We start from the raw sequence: 8,212 nt of genomic DNA on the forward strand, positions 1-8,212 counted from the left end.
ATGGGCAGCCCTGGGGAACTAGCTGGGTATAATGGCGGTTACTGTATCTGTAAACTGGCAGAGGCTCACCTGGTGTGGAGAGATTTTTTTCTTTAGGGGTACTCCTTTCAGCATCAGGCACATACAACTTAGAGATACCATAGAAAACTCCTTTCCTGATATGTAGTACTATTATTTTTTAAGGATTTTTTTTTGATGTGGATCATTACTAAAGTCTTTATTGAATTTGTTACAATATTGCTTCTGTTTTATATTTTGGGGGTTTTTTGGCCACAAGGCATGTGGGATCTTAGCTCCCTGATTGAACCTACCCACCCTGCAATGGAAGGCGAAGTCTTAACCACTGGACTGCCAGGGAAGTCCCAGATATGTAGTACTTTTAATACTAGCTCTCAAAACTTTTTTTTTTTTTAGTCAAAACCATGAAAATCATAAAAATTAAACAACGTTTTAGCTTTCCCATTGCAGGGGGAGGATCACTGTTGACAATGAGTGGAAATTAAAGGTCAGAGTCAAGATCCCCCTGGCCATCCTCCCACTGGTACAGAAAAATAATTGCAGGGCTCTGACTGCACCTGAAGACAAAAGCCCCAGGGCCCCTCCATTCATCTCTCCATGTCTCCATGACTGACAGGAGACCAAGGGACATTCAGCTTCAAGTTGAGAAGAAAATTTGCTAGAATAGGGCTCCTTGGAGCCCAGCATATTTCTGCCTCATGGAGTCATGATTTACTGGACATCAAGAAGGCAATTTGAGCCCACATCCTTCTTCCAAATATTCTTGATAAATGAGTTTAACATCTCAGTTTACTAGTCTATCTGCTTATATATCTTACATGATCCCCTAATTTTATTTTTGTTTGGCCTAACAAAGGCAAGTGGTCAGGAGATATCTAAGATATAGGTGCTCTTTTGCAAATGTAAGAATGTATTCTGAAGCTTGGTTGGGGAGTCAGTGTAGAGTCCTAGACCATCATTCAGTTTCTGGCCTCAGTATTCTTTTATACCAGAAAAAATTAAAGTTGAAGCAGAAGTTATATGCCAATGCATTACAGAGCCATGACTCACCCACGTTCTCACAGAGGCAGGGAAATGCTTTGGGTGCAGAGAAAAACAGCATGGGACCAGTGTCTTCATGCTTTAGGTTGATATGTTGCTTAAACATTTGAAACCGTGTTTTCCTCAAGGGATATATAGGACAAAACTCTTTTGCTTAGACATATTTTAATACAGTTTGTATTAATAATTAAATTTTTAACTTAAAAGAGATTCTAAACTGAAATTGTTTTATTAAAATACTATCTATTTATCTATCTGTCTATCTATCATCTATATTTGGGGGAGAAGGAGAATAGGGGTCAGGATAATGTGTGTGCTAATTCAGATTCAAAGAGGCCAATCTGATATTTTGAGAGGCTATCTCCAACTTCACGTGACACCACTAACTGAATAGCCACATTTGTGGAATCCCCTTGTGCAGGCAAAGTGCTTGTCAGGCAGGGATATCACCGTGTCCCCTGGATCCTGGAACACTCCCCAGAACCCTTTCCTGAGTTTTCTACAAAGAAGGGACTCAAAACACACTTGTTGAACTGAATTAAATAACGGAGCAGCACAGCTGGTAGCATCTAAGGATGCTGAAACACTCAACTCCAGGGTCCATGCCTGAACCCTGATACTACTAATTTCTTTCCTGCCTATTTCCTGTTCCAGATGGAAGAATATCCATAACTGGGGTAGTCAACTCAAAATAGCAATGATGACGACAATAGTGCAGTAACGACCTAGACTGAGCACTTACTGTGCATCAGAGACTGTGCCAAGCATTGATTTTCTGTGATCCTTACAGCAGCTGGAGGAGGTATGTTGCTATTATTATTTCTGTTTTACAACCAAGGGAGCTCAGGCTTAGAGAGGAACTGTTCAATTTCATAGGACTAGGAAAGGGTGGAGCCAGAAGTCCAAGTTGGTTACTATTGTCTGATTCTTGATACTGTGCTGTTAATCATTATCCAAACTCAGCAGGCTGGACCTTAAAGCCCAGAAGGTTCTAGAAAATCTAGATAGATTTTCCTGGGCCCTAGCACATCCAAAGCAAATTTAGAGTGGGAGACCTCCCCTTGGGGCCGATTCTTTCCTTCTTTCCTTTCTTTTTCTCACAACTCTATTAAGCTGTGCCAGGAACTGCAAGACACTTGTGTCGGTGTGGGAGAGCGGAACGAGAAAGACCCTGCTCATTCTGACCCTCTGCCCTCTTCCTGTTCTTCCCACAGGACTGATGGGCTAAACAGTCTTAATACCTGGCTGTCACCATCCCTTTGGAAGACTCCAGCAGACCCACATGTCCTACAGTTCAACTTTTCAAACCTACCTCTTTGTAATTCCTAAGTAGAATTCTGAGCTCTGTTGTCATATTTCAGTTTTACAGTTACTCCAAAATATTTTGATCCAAATGTGCCCTTAATGTCGTGCTTTATTAATGCGATATGACTCATATTAGTGACTGCTTGCTTTTGAGCCATATGCCCTGAATAACTTATCGGGTTTCATTGTTTACCCTTAGTTTAAAAAAAATTCCATATGCTCTGACCTTATGACACCTAAACCCCGCTCATGCAGTTAAAACAGGAAAACTATAGTTATCTGATACCATGAAGGTAAATCAGCTGGTAGAAACACTCAAATGTTTCCTTTTCCACTGGTGTGAGGGCACTGTGGGAGTCATAGATTATTAGTCAGGAAAGCATAGGAGAGAATTTTTGTTTGTTTGTTGGTTAATTTCCAGAATAAACCCAATACAAACATACAGCTACAGCGCTCTTATTTTTCATTTTTAACGCATATAATTATGTCATCCTAGAAGAATTGCCCAAAGAAATAGAAAAAAAAAATTACCATATGGATTGCTTAATGGCCCTCTCCTGCCTGCCTGTGGAACTGTCTGAGAAAGGAAAATACAGGAGCGTGAGTCAGGCCCTCGGGGTGAGGAGAATTCTCGCTGTGAGCAGTGCCGGGTTAGCCTGGGTGTCTGTGGAGCAGGCTTTGGCAGGCTACCAGAGGGAGGGCATTTCACAATCCAGGACTTACCCCAGCGGATTCTGAGCCAAAAAGACACTGTTGAGGGTCAAGGGCTAGAGCAGAGTGAGAGAATTTATCCTGTGGACCAAAACCTCCGCACTTAAAGACATTTCCTTTCTAGTTTAGGTTTCTTTTTATTTTAGCTGCTGCACATTTTTTTCTCACCAGATTTCACAACGTATGAAATCATTCTGTACCTGAGTGAATTGTTACACAAATTCATCCCTAAAGAATATACTGGCTATACGTGTGTGTGTGTGGGGGGGGTGGTGGTGGAAGAGATGCTGGTTTTTGTTATAAGATATAATAATAATGAACTTTTACTGAGCACTTTTACCAAGTGATGTGCTAAGACATGCATGAGATATCTCAGGTAATGCTCAGAACCCTAGAGTCTGGGTACTATTACCAAGTTAATTTCAGTTGAGGAAATAGAAGCATGGGAAGGTTAAGTAAGTTGCCTGAGGTCACAGAGCAAGTAAGTCACGAAGGCAAGGCGTGAACCACTGTAGCTTGATCAAGTTCATATTCTTAAGAGGGACTCTTTGTTCCTCCAAATGGCCCCAGCTCTTGCCTTGGTGTCCCCCAGGATTTGTTCTGGTTCTCCATATTTGCTAGGGACCTATTGTGTTAACTAATATGTACTTTAAAACTCCAAGAAACACATTGGATTAGAAGACAGTTAGGCAATTTCTTACAAAACTAAACACACTCTTCCTTTATCATCTAGCAATCACACATTCCTTGATATGTATTCATATGACATGAAGATTTATGTACACACAAAACTTTGTACATGGGTGTATATAGCAGCCTTATTCATAATTGGCAAAACTTAGTACTTGTCAAGATGTCCTTCAGTAGGTGAATGGATAAACAAACCTTGGTACAACCAGACAGTGGAATATTATGTGAAAATAAAAAGAAGTGAGCCATGAACAGACATGGAGGAAACTTACATACACTGCATATAATTCCAACTATATGACATTATGGAAAAGGCAAAACTATAGAGACAGTAAAAAGATTAGCTGTTGCCAGAGGCTTCATAGGGAGAGAGGGATGAATAGATAGAACACAGGGGATTTTTTAGGACAGTGAAACTATTTCATATGATACCCTAATGGTGGATACATGTCATTATATATTTGCGAAAACCCACAGAATATACAACACCAAATGAACCCTAATGTAAACCGTGAACTTTAGCTAATAATAATGTATCAGTATTGGATCATCAATTGTAACAAATGTACCACACCAATGCAAGATGGTATTAGGTGGGCAAGGTGGGGAGGGGTGTGAGGGGATATACAGAAACTCAAATTTCCTATAAATCTAAAATTCCTCCAAAAAAAAGTCTATTGATTTAAAGAAAGGATGTTGGTGAGTTTGGATGGGAGGGGCTGGGAGATAGGACTGGAGGAAGAGTTTTTACCCTTTCCTACCTTTTACATGTCGATTTAAAATAAATTAAAATTTAAAAACCAGTAAAGGAAAGAATTCTCAACTTTGGGCATGATCCTGAGGCTATGGCTTCAAGTTTTGTTCTTTTTTTTTTTTTTTTTTTTTTTAGTGTAAAGCAATTCTTTTTTTTTTTCTTAAATACTGTTTTATTTTTTAATTTATTTTTTTGGCTGTGCTGTGTGGCTTGCGGGATCTCAGTTCCCCAACGAGGGATTGAACTTGGGCCACTGCAGTGAAAGCCTGGAATCCTAACCACTAGGCCACCAGGGAATTCCCAAGTTTGGTCCATTTTAAATGATGGAGTCTTGATCTCCTGTATTCTTGATGCAATAGAGGAGCCATGCTCAGGAACAACCTATTTGGTCAGAAGGTGGCTGGAGTAGAGCCAAAGGGTGTTAGGTTGGGAATTGCTATAGGTCTTCGTGCTGCCTGCTCTGACCCTGCTCAAATCTGCACATTCATTTCTTCCTCAGAGATTCTTCGGAGAGCCCATTCTGGTGGACCAGTTTGCACCCTGAGCTTGCTGAGATGAGACAATGCTTGGGAGAAAGAAGAGAAAAGAAGAAGGCAAGGGGGAAAAAAGAACAAAGAAAGAGACAAAGGAAGGAAGGAAGAGAAGGAGGGACGGAGGGAGGGAGGGAGGGAAGGAGAATAATTTCAGTGGACCAATCCGAAGGCTGATATAGCTTCCCACTAAAGGTTTGGTCTTGGTAAGTGATGCTGGAGAAAGAAGGGAGGGTGTCTTCAGATTTTCTAGCAAAGAAGGCTGGAATTTTTCCTAATCCCTCTCAACTTCAAACCTTGGAAAGAGCATTAAACCAAAAAGGGGACTAGCTCATGTCTGTCGCCATTTCCTGCATATTCACCACCAGGCCTGGTTGATGCCATTAATCATACAATGTGTCCATCTGTGTGCCTGTCACCTGAGCTGCTCCCTGTGGTCAGAAAAGCAGATGACAGGCAAATGCCAAACTCTTGGTTGTGTGGGTCTTCAGTGGTGACTCTGGGTAGAGAAGTTACTTCTCCCTGCTTACATTTTAATTTTCATTATTCATTAAATTTTCTAATTTACTCTGCAGAATGAGGCAGTTATGTTTAGAGAGAATGGAATGAACCCAACTCCATTTGGCTTCCTTGCTGAACTGAGGACATGAGAGGTTTTACATGTCTCTGGGCAGTTGATATAGTAGAAACACACACACACCAAACCTCATACAATGAATCAAGAATAGGGGTTATCTGAACAAACTAGTTTTCTATATAGTCATTCAAGGAATGTTTGGTTTTATATACAGAATCATCTAGGACAAGCATTTTATTTAGTTGTGTTACACATAAATGACTTAAGACTGGAAATTTCCAGTTCTTACCGACTCCCCATCTTCCAGGGAGGTTATACCCATTAACTCTAATATGTAAGGGAATCTCCCAAGTTATGGAATATTATTTTCAACATGAAATTTTATTTCAATATATGGACCCCCAAAAGCTCCAATAAAGTTGAATTATTGACTCGATGTGATGTTCCCAGAAAACCAGGACTTAACAGCTCCTTCCCAGGCAGTTTTCTGAGAACTGCTTGACTCTTTCTGCTGCTGCTTGAGGCTGGCTTCAGGGTTCCTTTGGGTTCTTTCAGGATGAATCTTTAAATGGCACCTCAGTCTATCCTTAAAAGCAAACTCCAGAAAGGTTTGATTCTATTTCTAGAAGTGAATTAATAATATCAGGAAGGAAACCATACATTCCAACTCTCTACAGTCTCCTTCAGATTTCGAGACTCATTTTGGATAGTGAAGCACCTTCCCTGAGTTTTTTTCATCCATTTTCTTCATCAGAAGAGGTGGACTTGGGCTGTCTACCCCTACCCACTCTTGTTGGGGTTTCTCACCTCCACCCAGTGGGATGAAATCATGAGAGCAATGGGCATGAGTTATGGTCACAAGACAAAGGAAACTAACTGGGCATCGTTCTCAGACTTGGCTTTGTTCATGCCATCCTCTACTAACGTAGCCTCTAGATCCAGACATGAAGTACTACCAAGGAACTCTTGAACAATGGATTTCTTTCCAAAAGTGAATATTTCACACATTTCCAAAGCTCTCAAGCAACAATAAACCACCATCCATTTACTGAAGGCCTGCTCTGATTCAGCCACCATGCCAAATGCTCTACAAACTTTGTCTACAGTCTTACTGGTACCATTATTTCTGTTCCACAGATGAAGATTCTAACACTTAGAGGTGCTATATCATCATCATCATCATCATCATCATCATAAATAGCAATAACGGTGATTTACACTGATGAACTCTTTTTCAGAAACATGGAGAGCCATGTTATTTCCTGAATCCTCAAACAAGTTTGTAAATTAAGGACAGTTAATACCCCCATATCACAGATGAAGAAACTGAGGCTCAGGAAATTAACTGATGTGCCCAAGGTCATAGAATGCATCACATAGAAGTGTAACAGTTAGCTTCACTCCAAAGCTTTTGACTTTCATTGCTACAATTTCTGGCTATGCAGTGGAGTAAAAATGAACTAAAAATTAATTACAGAAATATTTCATTAAGAAGAAAAGGGAAAAGTTAGGACAAAAGAGAAGAATTAAAAAATCTTGCAACTGGAAACTTAAATTTTAAAGTTTGGAACAATTAAACATTCTTACTAATAAACGTTATACCACATTAAATGCAAATCTCTTCAGTGTCAACAACAGTGACTGCTTTAGTCTTATAGTCAGAGGCCTTTTATCTTTTTTTTCTTTAAAAAAAAATCTTTTTCCAAAACTTAAAACAACTTTAATATTTGTGAAAGAAAATGTTAAACAATAAAAGGACATCAGAGTTTTGGAGTATTACAATGACTTTTTTTTCTTAAGAATATGACTCATGTACTGCTTTATAATAACACTCAGGAAGTAAAAATCATTTGCATGAACAATAACTTGGGGTTGTAGGGATTGTGTGTAAAGTGAAAGGAGAGATAAATACTTTTAGAAGTGTGATGGTCTTCTCTTAGGTATAATACAATAAAATATAATATTATCCACTAAGGAGAAGAGCAATACTTCCTACTTTGGACCAGGTATTACCAGGTATGATTCTTGGAGTTTCTATTACCTCACATTCAGAACTAAACACATGCAATTCATCTGACCTATAGAGGAGGGGATGAAAAACAAAAAAAGATCCATTTTATTAAGAAAAGAAAGATATATGAAAATAATGCTTACTTAACAAAGTGTAAAAAAACTCTTGGTTCATTTTATTTGTTGAGACTGATAAGTTTAAGAGTCTTTCATGGATTTTTATTTGTGCATTTAGAGCACAATGTGCTAAAGCGCAAGAAAAAGCTGCAGGAGAGATGCAGTTGCACAGCGCGCCACTCAGAACCAAAGGACTTCAGCCTGCTTACATTTCATGGACTTGAATCAATCTTTCTTCCTCCAGCATCTCCATTTTGCCCCCTCCCTACGCACACGTGTGCACAGGCATTGCAGGAGGGAGGGAAGTTTATTCTCCACAAACAATTCGCTCTTTGGCCACTCTTTGAGCGTGTCAACCAGGTTGCCAATTCTGATGTAGACACCTGTCCATTTGGAACAGGAATGAAAACAGCCACTCATTTCCTAGAAACCATCAAACACCCTGTCAGGGAACAACAG

At 39.7% G+C, this 8,212-nt stretch overlaps 1 long non-coding RNA gene across 3 annotated transcripts in view; it reads left to right on the forward strand.

The window, feature by feature from the left end:
• Positions 1-7,402, forward strand: part of LOC118888717 — a 41,328-nt gene extending 33,926 nt beyond the window's left edge. For all 3 annotated transcript variants that reach the window (XR_005018355.1, XR_005018356.1, XR_005018354.1), the window contains 2 exons: positions 1,714-1,861; positions 5,019-7,402. This is a non-coding gene — a long non-coding RNA (uncharacterized LOC118888717). The remainder of the gene's footprint in view (positions 1-1,713; positions 1,862-5,018) is intronic.
• Positions 7,403-8,212: the final 810 nt, after the last annotated feature.

The sequence above is a fragment of the Balaenoptera musculus genome, chromosome 2 (assembly GCF_009873245.2).
Source record: "Balaenoptera musculus isolate JJ_BM4_2016_0621 chromosome 2, mBalMus1.pri.v3, whole genome shotgun sequence".
Taxonomy (NCBI): Eukaryota; Metazoa; Chordata; class Mammalia; order Artiodactyla; family Balaenopteridae; genus Balaenoptera; species Balaenoptera musculus.